General features: G+C 44.4%; 1 protein-coding gene across 3 annotated transcripts in view; it reads left to right on the top strand.

The window, feature by feature from the left end:
• The window catches only part of CDK14 (cyclin dependent kinase 14), a 263591-nt gene that overhangs the window by 51708 nt on the left and 197834 nt on the right, over window positions 1-14049 (top strand). Inside the window, exon 1 of one of the 3 annotated variants that reach the window (XM_081971699.1) lies at window positions 13838-13894. The exons of the other annotated variants lie outside the window; for them this stretch is intronic. The gene's annotated coding sequence lies outside the window, so the exon portion shown is untranslated. Of the gene's footprint in view, window positions 1-13837; window positions 13895-14049 lie in introns of those variants that run through there. 3 annotated transcript variants of the gene reach the window in all.

Below are 14049 nucleotides of genomic sequence, written 5' to 3' on the forward strand. Positions count from 1 at the left end.
CATAGGGACCCTCGCTGTCTGAGTCTGGTGGCAACTCCAACGGCTCCTGCTGGGCCACAACACCTTCCCTACTGGTTTGCAAATGTGAGCATGTGCGTGCATGTTCAAGGTGAAGCTTGTTCTAAAGAAACAGTAATTGCAAGCATTAAAAGATGCCAATACTGTTATATCAAATATAAGCTCACTATAAAAAACAACTAATGTACAGCATAGCAGAAGTTATAAATGATAAGACTAAGACAAAAAAGGATAGTAGGATGTGGCAGTAGCTGAAGACAGCAGAATAAAAGAAAAAGACAAAACAGGCAGCAGAATTAAAGAGAAATATAAGCACCTGTCACAAAACCGCCCCAACTTAACAATTGCTGATAAGAAAGACAAAAAAGGCTACATAGTGGATGTCGCAGTACTTGGAGATAACACAAGAGAAGAAAAAGTATTGGAGAAGCTAGCAAAATGCAAAGATCTGCAATTAGAAATAGAATGACTGTCATAAAAGTAAGAAAAGGTGGTACCAATTGCATTAGACACTTGGTGCAATCCCCCAAAATTGAACTTTAACACCATCGGTGTTGACAAATTCACCATCAATCAGTTGCAAAAGATAGTTTTACTTGAAACAGCTTCATTCTGCTACACTATCAAATATCAACACTGGCCAGAGGTGGGGGGTTGTCCAGGGGGCTTATATTTTTGCCCACCAGAAAAATGTGGCATGGCTGTATTATGAGGACATGTCATATTTTCGGAGAAACACATAATGGACAAAGATACAAACAGATAGAAGGAGCACCCATGGGATCACCACTCTCACCCGTCATCGCAAACTTATACATGGAAAGTTTTGAAACTAACACCTTAGATAAATCTGAACACAAACCCAAACTCTGGCTTAGATATGTTGATGACACTTTCGTGATTTGGCCACACGGGAAAGAAAAACTGGACAACTTCCTCACACATCTCAACAGCCTACACCCCAAAATACTATTCACTATGGAAATAGAAGCAAACAACCAACTTCCCTTTCTTGACATCCTAATCTACAAAAAAACCCAAAGACTCCCTAACACACACCATGTACCGGAAAAACACACACACCAACTGCTACTTAAACGCACAATCCCATCACCACCCTGCACAGATCAACTCTGTAGCCAAGGTCCTCATCTCCAGAACCAAATGCCTAGCTGACAAAGACCACCTGAAAACTGAATTATACACTTTCACAAACGTATTAATCTTCAACGAATTCCAAAGAAAAACAATTACCAACCTAATCCAAAGGGAGACTCCCCCAAAAAACCAAGACACAGAACAGGACAATGGCATCGCCCTCCTCCCTTACATCAAAGGCACCACAGATAAAATCAGCAAAATTCTCCACAAACACAATATCAAGACAGCCTTCAACACTGACCAAAAAATAGCCAACATCTTAAGACACCCCAAAGACAAAATCCAGCTAGAAAACTAAGGAGTCTACAAAATGCCATGCAAAATCTGCTCTGCAACATACATAGGACAAACGAACAGGAGAATAAATGCACGCATCGCAGAACACAAGAACACAGTAAGAAAAAAAAGAAAAATCTTCCTCCCTTTTCCAGCACCTTAAAGCTACAGGACATGAAATTAATTTTGAAGGAACCAGGTTAATCTTCAACAAGAGAATAATTATGGAAGCTACCGAAATATAGAAACACTCCCACAACATGAATAAACATGACGATACCTCCCGCCTACCAGACATCTGGAAACCAGCCCTAGTCAACAAACGAGCCCCACCCACTACCCAGGCCATTATAACACGAAACAACAATAGACACACAGTAAGCATCAATCAGCACCAATCTACCAATCATGATACAACCACACAACTAATCATTCCACTTACTGAAACAAAGCCAGCACTCCCCCCCCAAGATTTATAAAAAGAAGGCAGCTCCGATCACACTTTAAGCCCAAAACCCAGCCTGAAGATGGCGAGTGAGACCTCGCTGAAACGTTGCCAAGACAATCTCAATCTTACACGGGAAAAGACCCAAATACAACAAGACCAGTGTGTGTGTGTGTGTATGTATGTATGTATGTATGTATTGTGTCACAACCCTGGTATGCCCAAATATGGAAGGGAGCATACTGCTTCCCTTTTCTGTTTTTTAAGCTCCTGAACATTTTTAGCCCAAAAAACAAATGACATTTTGCAATGAAAATGGTTACCCTATGAAAATAATCCTAACCTTGGAACTAAAAGTCTTTGCAGTGATGCATCAAAAGTTTTGATCTTTGATCAATTTAAAAAAGGGTAGACAGTGGCTGGTGTTTAAACTAAAACTTTGATGTTTGTTTTAGGGAAAAAGTGAAATTGAGAAATGTCTTTAATGAATTCACCCTATATTGGAGGCTTATTGTATACATCCCTTTTTATTATGTCAAGTTTCTATTCATTTGTATTTAGCTTTTATCATTTCAACAGCTAAAATGGTGAACTTGGAGGGCTTTAGATTTAGACTCTGTATGAAATCAGCAGAAAACTAGATACAGCTTGAAAAATAAAGATCAGCAACATGAGATTTGAATGTAGCAAATATATTTATACATTTAAAGATGGAAATTCTATAGTATAGTGAACGTTTTCTTCACTGTGGACCCCTTTGGGACACAGACCATGGCCACTGACCCCCAAGATTTAACTCAAGATTTAAATCATAACATTTCTTCAAGCCTTTGTGGACCCCTGTAACATTGAGCACCTTTAGGGCTTCATGGACCAATCACTGTATAAATGACTATCCTTTTATGACATATTTTTAAAAACAATGGTTTAACTATGCAAACTATGTGTATATTCATTTGTGGAGTAATTTGCTAGTTGCCAAAAAAGTGTCAAATCACAGAGCATATATAAAATAGGTTTTTGTGGTTTGGGGCATATAAGAAGTATAGTATGTACAAAATGAAGAACACACTTTTATGCACACCTGAAATATGTTTTTAAGTTTTATAGATGGCACATGCCACCTGAAAGATTAGCAAAAATTGGCTTAAAATACAAACATAGTTAGAGTTTAAATCAGAGGTATTTTTATTGGGTATTCTACCAGAGAAATATAGTAAAGAAGATTCATATTTGATTGTACAAATAATAACAGCAGCTAGAATTATATTTGTACAAAATTGGAAAGCAGACGAAATCCCATCGGAATAGGAGGTAATAAAGAAGATATTATACTGCGCAGAAATGAACAGGTTGACATTGAGAATAAAGTACAAAGAGGAATCAGTGTACTACAGGACATGGGGACGATTTTACAAATGGCTTGAAAAAAGATATAAATAGAAAGAAAAAGGAACAAAACATGGAATAAATATCTCAGATGACACATTATTAAATTAGGGGGGGGGAAATAAAAAAATATTAAAATGTAAATATATAGGCAGAAAAATTATATAAGCGGAACTAATATTAGAAATAAAATGTAAACAGAGAAAATTATTGGTATTAAAAGATAAAGTTGGGATCGCTGAAATGCCACCCCGAGAACCCATCAGAGAAAGTAAATAAGCAAGGGCAACAATGGAAAGAAGAGGGGATGAGGAGGGAAAAGAAGAAAGGGTAAAGCAGAGAAAGTAAGGGTGAGGAATTAACAATAGGAGAGAAGGTAAGAAAGAGGAGAAGGGAGGAGGAGAGGGGAAAGAGGGGAAGAAGAAAGAAGGAAAGAGAGGAGGAAGGAAGAAGGTAGAGAAGGGAAGTTAAGAAGGTGGAAGGAGAAAGGTGTTGCAAAACAAAATGGAGACATGGGATGGCAAGGAAGTGACCCAAACAGTATTTTATATATGTGTGTGTGTGTGTAAACATGAATATAGAGATTATGATGAATTGACAATGTTAAATAGCAATTATAAGAATATATATCTAAGAATGAATTTGAAAGGTAAAAATAAAAAACTTTTTACAGAAATATGTTTTTAAGGCTTAGAATTAATTTGTATTATAAAATACTTGTATTTGCTTTTGCCTCTTGATTGTTAATGATCCTTGCTGAACCAGCCCCTTTAGGTGGCTTCACATGGCTGCTTGCAACAGTTGGTTTTCTAGATTTCTTCTCAAGCAAACTGAGAACAGTACGAATATCCAACACTGTTTAAAAGACTGCTATGAATAAATTAATAGGATAACAATTCCATGTGTTTTATTGTTTTTACTAAGCCAAAATGAGTACAAAACCTGGTCATTTGCCTGAAGAGCAATGGTTCTGTAAGATGGCTACTGATACTGTATATCAGTGCTTCTCAATTGTTTTCAAACTGTTGCTTTCCAGGTCTGCAAATCCCCAAATTTGCATCAAATCCTCCCAAAAGTAGTAGTATTGTTAGACGTTATAATATAGATATGGCATTAGTACAATGAGGTTTTGTAATGCTAGGTAAGACTCCCTAGCCATTTTATTAAGAAATTCAGTGGATTGAGATTCTAGTTGATATGTCAAGCCAACCACCTGGATAGTCATGTGATTTAGAGGTTTTGCATATTTTGTGATAACTTCAAACGAAGTCCAGGACATATTCAGGATTCTTGATTTCTTTCATTGTTTGGATTTATAATTTCTATCTATTGATCAATTTCCAGTTCTTTAGCAATAACTAACTTACCCCAGTGCATCAGTGGTGGGTTCCGGATCCCATTGCAACTGGTATGGTGCAACAGGGCTGGGTGTCCACCATATGAATGCACGCAGCACCCTCATGAGTACTTACTGCCCGCGACACTCCAGCTGCTCGGCGGAGCATCACGCAGGCCCCATATGCTCTGTGCACGTGTGTGGAAGCCCCGAAAACTTCAAATACCAGTAAGGAATGTGGGTGGGCGCTTCGGAGCACCGTACCGGAACGTACTGGTCGTAACCCACCATTGCAGTGCATTGTCCCAAAGGTGTTTTTCTTTGAAGACGTTTCACTTCTAATCCAAGAAGCTTCTTCAGCTCTGACTGGATCAAGATGAATGGAAGGATTTGTATTTCTTTCAGACAGCTGATCATTTGCATCCTTTTAGAGATTCATTGAGGATATATTATCTATGTCCAGTCTACAACACAGTCCTTTCACCAGTTCCAAGAAGGCTCCACACCCATTTGCACTACTCAGGTGATCCCGAGAACACAGATAAACTTCCTAGTGGTCCCAATGACTTTCTAAAAGAATGCAAATGACCAGCTGACTGCAAGGAGTATAAATCTTTCCATTCCCCACCAAGCAGTCAGATCTGAAGAAGCTTCTTGGATGACAAGTGAAATGTCTTCAAAGAAAAACAAGAATGTCCAGTTGCCTCTTGAAAAAGCACCTTTGTGACAATCATAACCTGAATGACTGAAAATCTCCATAGATATCCCAGTGCATTATTTTTAGACCAAACCACACCAAGAGAATTATATTGAAGTATACTAAAATTGTTATTGCCAGATTAGAAGTCTAGTATTTCAAGTAAAAGCGTGTGTTTGGGTACATTTAATCAATATACCCATATTTTACTAAGTGAATTATTTTTAATGCACTTAACTTTGAGCAGTTTTGCTTTTTTGGATCTTACTAACCTTTTTAGAATCTATGCTATTTGTTCTGTCCCGTGATTCTAATGAATATACAGACACAGGCTTGGCTGTTTGCCACGACTAATTATGGAGATAAAGCCACCCCTTGGCTAGGAGCCTAGAACGCTATCTTCAAGAAACCAAGATTAGACTTACGGAATGCTTTCTCAACGGCTAGTAAAATGGACTGTTGTTTCCTGAAAATATTCTCCTCCTGTCGCTCACCTATAAACTCTTTGGGAGGGGCCACAACCTTAGCCAGCTGTCACTATTTCCTTCTATGACGTCTTCTCCACAGCTGCTCCCTTCTCCTCTCAGCTCCCTCTGTTCCTCCTCACTGCTCCCTGACTCAGATGCCGTCTGGTGGCCAACAGGCCTCTCTAGTTCCTGCTCTGGCTCCAAACACCCCCCAGAGTCTTCCTCATCCTCCAGAGCAGTCCCATAATGGTCATCGCTGTCAGAGTCCACCAACAGCTCAGCTGGCCGCTGCTGGGCCACAACACTATCACTCACTACAGGCCCTTCCCCTGGGTCTGACGCTCAGAGTGTGGCTTAGCTGGGAATTGTTCATGGAAGTCCTGCACCAAAGCAGGTGTGTGCACGGAGGTCGCATCCTCCCAGGTAACATCCTCCGGCTCTCGGCCTTTCCATTCCACCAGGTATTGGAACCATCCTTTCAGCGATCGGGAGTCCTGGATCCTGGCAACTTTGTACTCGGCTGGCGCCTCATCAGCATGTGATTCAGCTGGGGATGATCGGGTTGGCGAAGAAGACAAGCCGGCCATTCAGGAACAAGAAGAGATCGATGAAAGTCCGGATGGACTCGCATCGAATGTGGTAAAGTCAGGCAATAGGCAACCGGATTGATGACTGCTTCAACAGGAAATGGGCCAAGGTAATGGTGGTCTAACTTCTTGATTGGCCAGTTTGACGGAAGGTGTCTAGTTGACAGCCACACTTGATCGCCCACAGTCAACGCCGGTGTCACGTGTAGAGACCTGTCCGCGACTCCCTTATAGTCCTCCTTGGCTTTATCCAGATATCGCCGCACCACTTGATGGACCACCTGTACTTCCGACAGGAAGTCCTTAGCTGCTGGGACCGGTGAGTCGATAGGTGTGAGGGGAAAAACCTGAGGATGATACCCCACATTGGCCAAGAAGGGTGTCGTCTGCATGGATGTGTGCTGTGAGTTATTGAATGCAAACTATTGCCATGTAGTCCGCCCATCATTTTGCTGCTGGTTCACAAAACAGTGCAGGTTCTTCTCCAACATCCCGATCACTTTCTCCGTCCCTCCGTCGGTTTCAGGATGGTGCGCTGAGGACAAGCAGATCTTGACATCCAAGGCCGTCATAAGCCCTTTCCAAAACTGGGCTGTGAATTGCGTTCCTCTGTCTGTAAATCCAGAAGATGGAGGCAAGTCTGTCAGGAAGTCCATAGAAATGGACCCCTAGGGTCTCTCCGGGGTCGGCAATGGCTAAAGCAGTCCTGGAGGGGCTCCTGTCGCTGACTTGGCCTGCCGACACTGTACCCAAGATGTCATGTCGCAATTGAGGCCACCAGAAGGCATGGGAGACCAGGTTCAAGGTCTTGAAGAGGCCAAAGTGCCCCGCCGCAGGATTATCATGGCACTGGGATAGAATAAGTCCCCAAAGGGGCCCTGCTGGCACATAGAGTCTGTCTAAGTACAGCAAAAGTTCATCGGTGAATGTCCATGGGGAGGCAGGCCCCACTTCTGCCTTCCGTTGTTCCACCCAGTCGTCATGCCTCTGCACTTCCCGTATCTGGGGCCGTAGGTCCACAGGCTTGTGAACCGCGGAGAAGGACTCTACGGGCAAAACTGTCGGGGTGAAATCGGGTCTTTGGTACACAAATACTCGGGTTTCCTTGATAGGGCATCCGCCCTTTGGTTGTGCACACTGGGGATGTACGTCACACAGAAATTGAATTGTGCAAAAAAAAGAGACCACCAGATCTGGTGCTGGTTCAATTTCTGCGCGGGCTTCAGAAATTCCAAATTCCTATGGTCCGTCCAGACTTCAATCTGATGCCTGGCCCCCTCTAGATGATGCCTCCAAGCCTCAAACGCCACCTTAATGGCTAGTAACTCCTTCTCCCAAATGGGAGAAGGCACTCGGAAGAATTGAGTTTCCGTGAGTAATAAGTGCAAGGGAAAAGGGTACCGCTGGAGGTGTGAGCCTGAAGTAACACTGCTCCCACAGCGATATCGGATGCATCCACCTCCACTACAAACAGACGGTGGGCGTCAGGATGCTTCATAATGGGTTCTTTCATGAAGGCGTTCTTCAAGGCCTGGAACGCGTGGTGCTCAGGGCCCCCCCAGTGAAACGGAACTTTTTTCTGCAGGAACCGAGTGAGGGGCGCAGTCACGGAAGCAAAGCTGGGGATAAAGGTCTGATAGTAGTTGGCAAACCCAAGGAGTCGCTGGACATCCTTCACTCTCTGAGGAGGTTGCCAACTACGCAAAGACTCCACCTTGCCCGGCTCCATTGCAATGCCTTGAGGAGAGATATGATGTCCCAGGAACTCAATGATGGACTACCAAAACTAGCACTTCTCCAGTTTCACATACAAGCGATTTTCCCGGAGCCATTGTAGGACCAGGCATAGGTGCTGCTGATGGCTCTCCCGGGAGGATGAGTAAATCAAGATGTCATCGAGATAAATGATGACAAACTGGTCCAAGAGGTCCCGGAAGATGTCATTCATAAAATGTTGGAAGAGGGCAGGGGCATTGGTCAGCCCAAAAGGCATGACCGTGTACTCAAAATGCCCATACCTGGTGTCGAATGCCGTCTTCCATTCATCCCTGGATCAGATCCGGACAAGATTGTAGGCTCCACGGAGATTCAATTTGGTGAACACTGTAGCTTCTCTGAGCCACTCCAACAGTTCAGGAATAAGGGGCAGAGGATATCGATTGCGCACCGTGATAGCATTGAGCCTACGATAGTCATAACACAGCCTCAAATCTCCAGTCTTCTTTTTGATGAACAAGGCTGGGGCAGACAATGGCAAAGCTAGGTTTTTGTCCAAAAAGTCCTGCAATGCAGCCAACTCTGGGTCTGACATCGAATACAAACGACCCACAGGGAGCGGCACATTCAGAATCAAATCGATGGGACAATCATATGGCCGGTGAGGTGGCAATTGGTCTGCTTCTTGTTCACTGAACACATCTGCAAACTCTGCTATGTCGGAAGACAAGGACACACCGGGTGGACTCAGCAGCTGGCCTGCACAGACATGATGGGTGTGGTCCACACATTGCAAAGCTGGAAAGGTGACAAGGTTCTGGGACAAGTAGATCTGTGGGTCGTGCGCCCCAAGCCAAGCCAAGCCCAAGATCACGGGGAAATGCAGGTCAGAGATAACGTAGAACGGGATGACTTCCTCATGAGTCCTGATGACCAGGCGCAAGGGTTGCCTGGCGGCCTTGATAGGCCCAGACAGAAGCACCCAGCCGTCAGTGGTCTCCACAAGCATAGGAGGATCTACTGGACACAGAGGGACTACATACTTGGTCGCAAAAGCCTCGTCCATGAAGTTCGTGGTAGTCCCAGAGTCAACGAGAGCATGCGCCAGAATCCCCTGCAGGCTACTGGACAGGACTATTCAGGATGCCAGGATCAGGTGTCTGGGAGGCCCGCAAGTCACTGTCTCTGAACATGGCTCTGAATTGGTGCACCCGCAACCTAAGGTCTCTCTTAGATCGGGCTTGGTCCGTTTCCCGACAAATTGTTCTGGGGCTGGGGAGCAGGTCCAATAACTGACATCCCTCGTCTCTTCTTGGGGCAAAAGACTGCCATATGCCCAGGTTCCCCACAATAAAAACACATTCCCCCCTGAGCGCTGTCTGTTCTTCTCCATTAGCGTCAAACGGGGTTTGGCTGCACCTAATTCCATGGGCTCCTTCCATGGAGTTGGAGTGTCACGCATAGCGGGAACCACCCTGTTCTCCTGGGATGTGCGGCGACTTCCCTGTCTCTGCAACCGGGCATCAATCCGGAGACACAGGTGCATTTAAATTCGGTGGCCTATCCACACACACCAGCTCATCCTGCAATTCTTCTGACAACCCATCCTCAAATGTGTCCATGAGGGCTGCCTCATTCCAAGCCGAATCCTGGCTTAGTAGCCTAAATTCACTGATGTAGTCCTGCAAGGAACCCCGGCCCTGTTTCAGAGTCTTCAGACGTCGGGTAGCCATCTCCATCTTAATGAGGTCCTCATACATTAACCGGAGGTGGTCACAGAACCTCCTGAAGTCATCCAGCAAAGGGATAGCCTGGACCAGCAGTGGCGTCGCCCAATGGGCTGCGGAGCTGGAGAGTAAGCTAATCATAAACCCCACTTTATCTCAGTCAGTGGGAAAATCCTCTGCTCTCAAGCTGATGAGTAGCTGGCGTCCCAAGAAAGCTGGAAACATGGCTTGGTTACCATCGAATTTATCAGGCACTGCAACCGGGCATTTCCTCCGAGGTGGAGGTAGACTAGGGTAAGCTCCACCTGGGCAGCCAATGTAGCCACCTGTTGCGAAGGTTGCACATTCTCGGCACGTAGCTGCTCCACGGTGATGATTTTTACAGCTTTTGTTTTAAGGAAGGAAACAAACTGTTCTGTCCTGTGATTCTAATGAATATGCAGACACAGGCTTGGCTGTCTGCCACGACTAATTATGGAGATAAAGCCACCCCTTGGCTAGGAGCCTAGAATGCTATCTTCAAGAAACCAAGATTAGACTTACGGAATGCTTTCTCAATGGCTAGTAAAATGGACTGTTGTTTCCTGCAAAGATTCCCCTCCCATCGCTCCACCTATAAACTCTTTGGGAGGGGCCACAACCTTAGCCAGCTGTCCCTATTTCTTTCTATTATGTCTTCTCCACAGCTGCTCCCTTCTCCTCTCAGTTCTACGCACATGCACACCAGGGACAACTTCCCTCAGTTCCTCCTCACTGCTCCCTGACTCATATGCCATCTGGTGGCCAACAGGCCTTTCTAGTTCCTGCTCTGGCTCCAAACACCCCCCAGAGTCTTCCTCATCCTCCAGAGCAGTCCCATAATGGTCATCACTGTCAGAGTCCACCAACAGCTCAGCCGGCCGCTGCAAGGCCACAACAGCTATTAAACCAAAAGCAGTGCTGCTTAGAAATCTATGACAAATAAAAGAGAAATGGCTGTGTATCTAAGCTACCGTGTTTTCCCGAAAATAAGACATAACCTGCTAATAAGCCCAATCGGGCTTTTCAGAGCATGCGCCATAATAAGCCCTCCCCTGAAAATTAGCCCGCCCCCAAGTATTTAAGCGCATGCGCAACCGGTCCCCGCCATTAACACTGTACAGCAGCTGTACAATAGTAGAGTTGGAAGGGACCTTGGAGGTCTTCTAGTCCAACCCCCTGCCTAGGCAGGAAACCCTGTACCGTTTCAGACAAATAGCTATCCAACATCTTCTTAAAGACTTCCTACCCCACACATCCCTGTGGCCAATCCGCTCTCACAGAGAGGGACTCCTCCGGGTGCCATCCGCTAAGTAATGCGGGCGGGTGGTGCCCAGGAGTAGGGCCTTCTCTGTGATGGGCCCAACCCTCTGGAACGACCTCCCCCCCGATATTAGAACTACTGTTGATCTCCGCTCCTTCCGTAAGAAACTCAAGACCCACTTGTTCAAATTAGCTGGCCTGGCACAATTGTATTTTTAATCAGAAATATAGTATAATCTAATCCTGACCTTCCTGGATGGCATTTTAAATTTTTAAATTTTGGGGTTTTAATTGGTTTTAATTGGAACTATTTTAACTATCGTTAGTTTGGTTATTGTACGGACTGTGTGTTTAAGTTGGTTTGTCTGGGTTTTGTGTTTTGCCTTATTGTTCTATTGTATATTTATTGTCTGTACACTGCCCCGAGTCCCTTCGGGGAGAGGGGGCGGTTTATAAATTTAATAAACTAAACTAAACTAAACTAAACTTCCAGTGTTGGGGCATTCACAACTTCAGGAGGCAAGCTGTTCCACTGATTAATTGTTCACCTACCGGTACAGCTTCCGGGGCAAAAAGAGGGCTCGCCGCAAAAACAGCGGCAGGCCAGCAATGTGATCACCCCCTCCTACCTGTTCCTTCTCGTGCAAAAAAACACCGCCCACCCCAATGGCAAAGGCAGCCTGCCTGGTTCCCTTCCTCGCGTTCCTCGCCATTGTGCTCAGGGAAGCAGCTGGTGAAAAAAAAAAAACTTCTCGCGAGTTCAATCAAACATCTTGAAATCGCGAGAAGGTTTTTTTTTTACCAGGGGCTTCCCTGAATACAATGGCGAGGAACGCAACGAAGCTGGAAAGGTAAGAGGCGCGCCTCACGGCCCAACACCGCCCACTTTACCCCAATGGTAAAGGCAGCCTGCCTGGTTCCCTTCCCCACCGTCCCTTTAACGAGGGGTGGCAGGTGGGGGGAGAGAAGCGAGGCACGCCTCCTACCTTTCCAGCTCCATTGCATTCCTTGCCCTTTCGCCCATTGAATCCCCTTGTAAAAAAACCTCATGAATTCAACTCGCGAGATTTTTTTTACAAGGGGATTCAATGAGCAAAAGGACGAGGAACGCGACGGAGCTGTCAGTCTCTGGTAGCGCTAAGACACGCATCTCACTTCTCCCCCTCACACCTCCCGCCCCTCACTAAAGGGACGGCAGGGAAGGGAACAAGGCATGCTGCCTTTATCATTGGGGCGTGGTGGGTGGTGTTGGGCTGTGAGGTACAGCTCTTATCTTTCCAGCTTCGTCGCGTTCCTCGCCCTTTCGCCCATTGAATCCCCTTGTAAAAAAAACCTCATTAGTTCAACTTGCGAGGTTTTTTTACGAGGGGATTCAATGGGCGAAAGGGCGAGGAACGCGACGGAGCTGGAAAGGTAAGAGGCACACCTCGCTTCCCCCCCCACCTGCCACCCCTCGTTAAAGGGACGGCGGGGAAGGGAACCAGGTAGGCTGCCTTTACCATTGGGGCGAGGTGGGTGGTTTGGGGCTGCGAGGCGCGCCTCTTACCTTTCCAGCTTCATTGCGTTCCTCGCCATTGTATTCAGGGAAGCCTCTGGTAAAAAAATAAAACCTTCTCGCGATTTCAAGTTGTTTGATTGAACTCGCGAGAAGTTTTTTTTTTTACCAGCCGCTTCCCTGAGCACAATGGCAAGGAACGCGACGGAACTGGAAAGGTAAAAGGCGCGCCTTGCTTCTCACCTGCCCCAGAAATAATAAGCCCTCCCCTATAATAAGCCCAAAATTTGCCATATTTCGTGGGGCAAAAAAATAAAATAAGACCCTGTCTTATTTTCGGGGAAACATGGTACCATTAATAGAATGAGTTAAATGCATCATAAAACGAAATTACATTCATGGATAGTTAATATGGTGTTCATTCCTGGTGACAATTTGAAACCCCAGAAAACATATATTTTACTTTTAGGAAATTGCTACTATATATAATAAAATTTATATTTGTCTTAAATTTTATTACATGATAATTAAGAGGACTTATATAACATTTATTATATGATCACTTGTGTGGTCTTCCAACTAGTAGGGAGGAACTTGAAACATTTTTTTATTTACTGGTTTTGTGCCAGATGATAATTTTCTGTCTTTAAAACATGCTTTTCCTTTGCTCTGTGACTTATAGGCTTTCATTCTGTTTTATATAAGGAAAACAGTAAAATGTATGATAATTAGTTATAGTCTTAATTTATTGCTCCAGCATCTTATAAGAGTGATGAGACTACATTCTTCATTTGCAGCTTATTCTTCCATTAAAATATTTTTGTGGAGTCAATTAAATATTCTTAAGTGAAAAATATTCACAGAGCTTTACCCCATCAACAGCATATATATTGGCTGCAGTGCTGCTGCAGAGCCTGAATAGAATGTCTTCCTGGGAACTCCACAGGCAAGTCCATCACAATTTATGTGAAAAAGGACAACCCAAAATCTTCCTTCCTATATTCATGAGCTGGGAATGAAATTCAGACAGATGCATTTCTTTTCCTGATTATTGTTGACACCTTCTACATTGCAGTTCTGGTGAGAATATTCTGTCTTCAGGGATTTCTTTGTTTTTCTGCTTATAATTTCCCCCTCTCTTAGTCGTAGTTCAGCCGTACCATTTCAGCTTGCTAGTGCAGAAAGATGTGAATTCAGTTGCTATGAATGAGTCTGGCCTGATTGCAATCAGAAATGTTCTTAGAGGAATGCTAAGGAGTTACAGATGAATCTAACAAGAACCATTCTACCAACAAAACGGTAAGGCTGTATGCTTGTTTATAAAGCAGGATAAATTGAGTTAGAGTTATCTTAGCAAAACCAATGCCTGGCTATCATTTGCTATATAAGTGCTATTTCATTCTGTGTGAATGCCTGGTTTTCTTTCTGTTTTCTTTTATATTCTTAAAATCAAG

Source organism: Natrix helvetica (assembly GCF_964273705.1).
Source record: "Natrix helvetica genome assembly, chromosome: Z".
NCBI lineage: Eukaryota > Metazoa > Chordata > Lepidosauria > Squamata > Natricidae > Natrix > Natrix helvetica.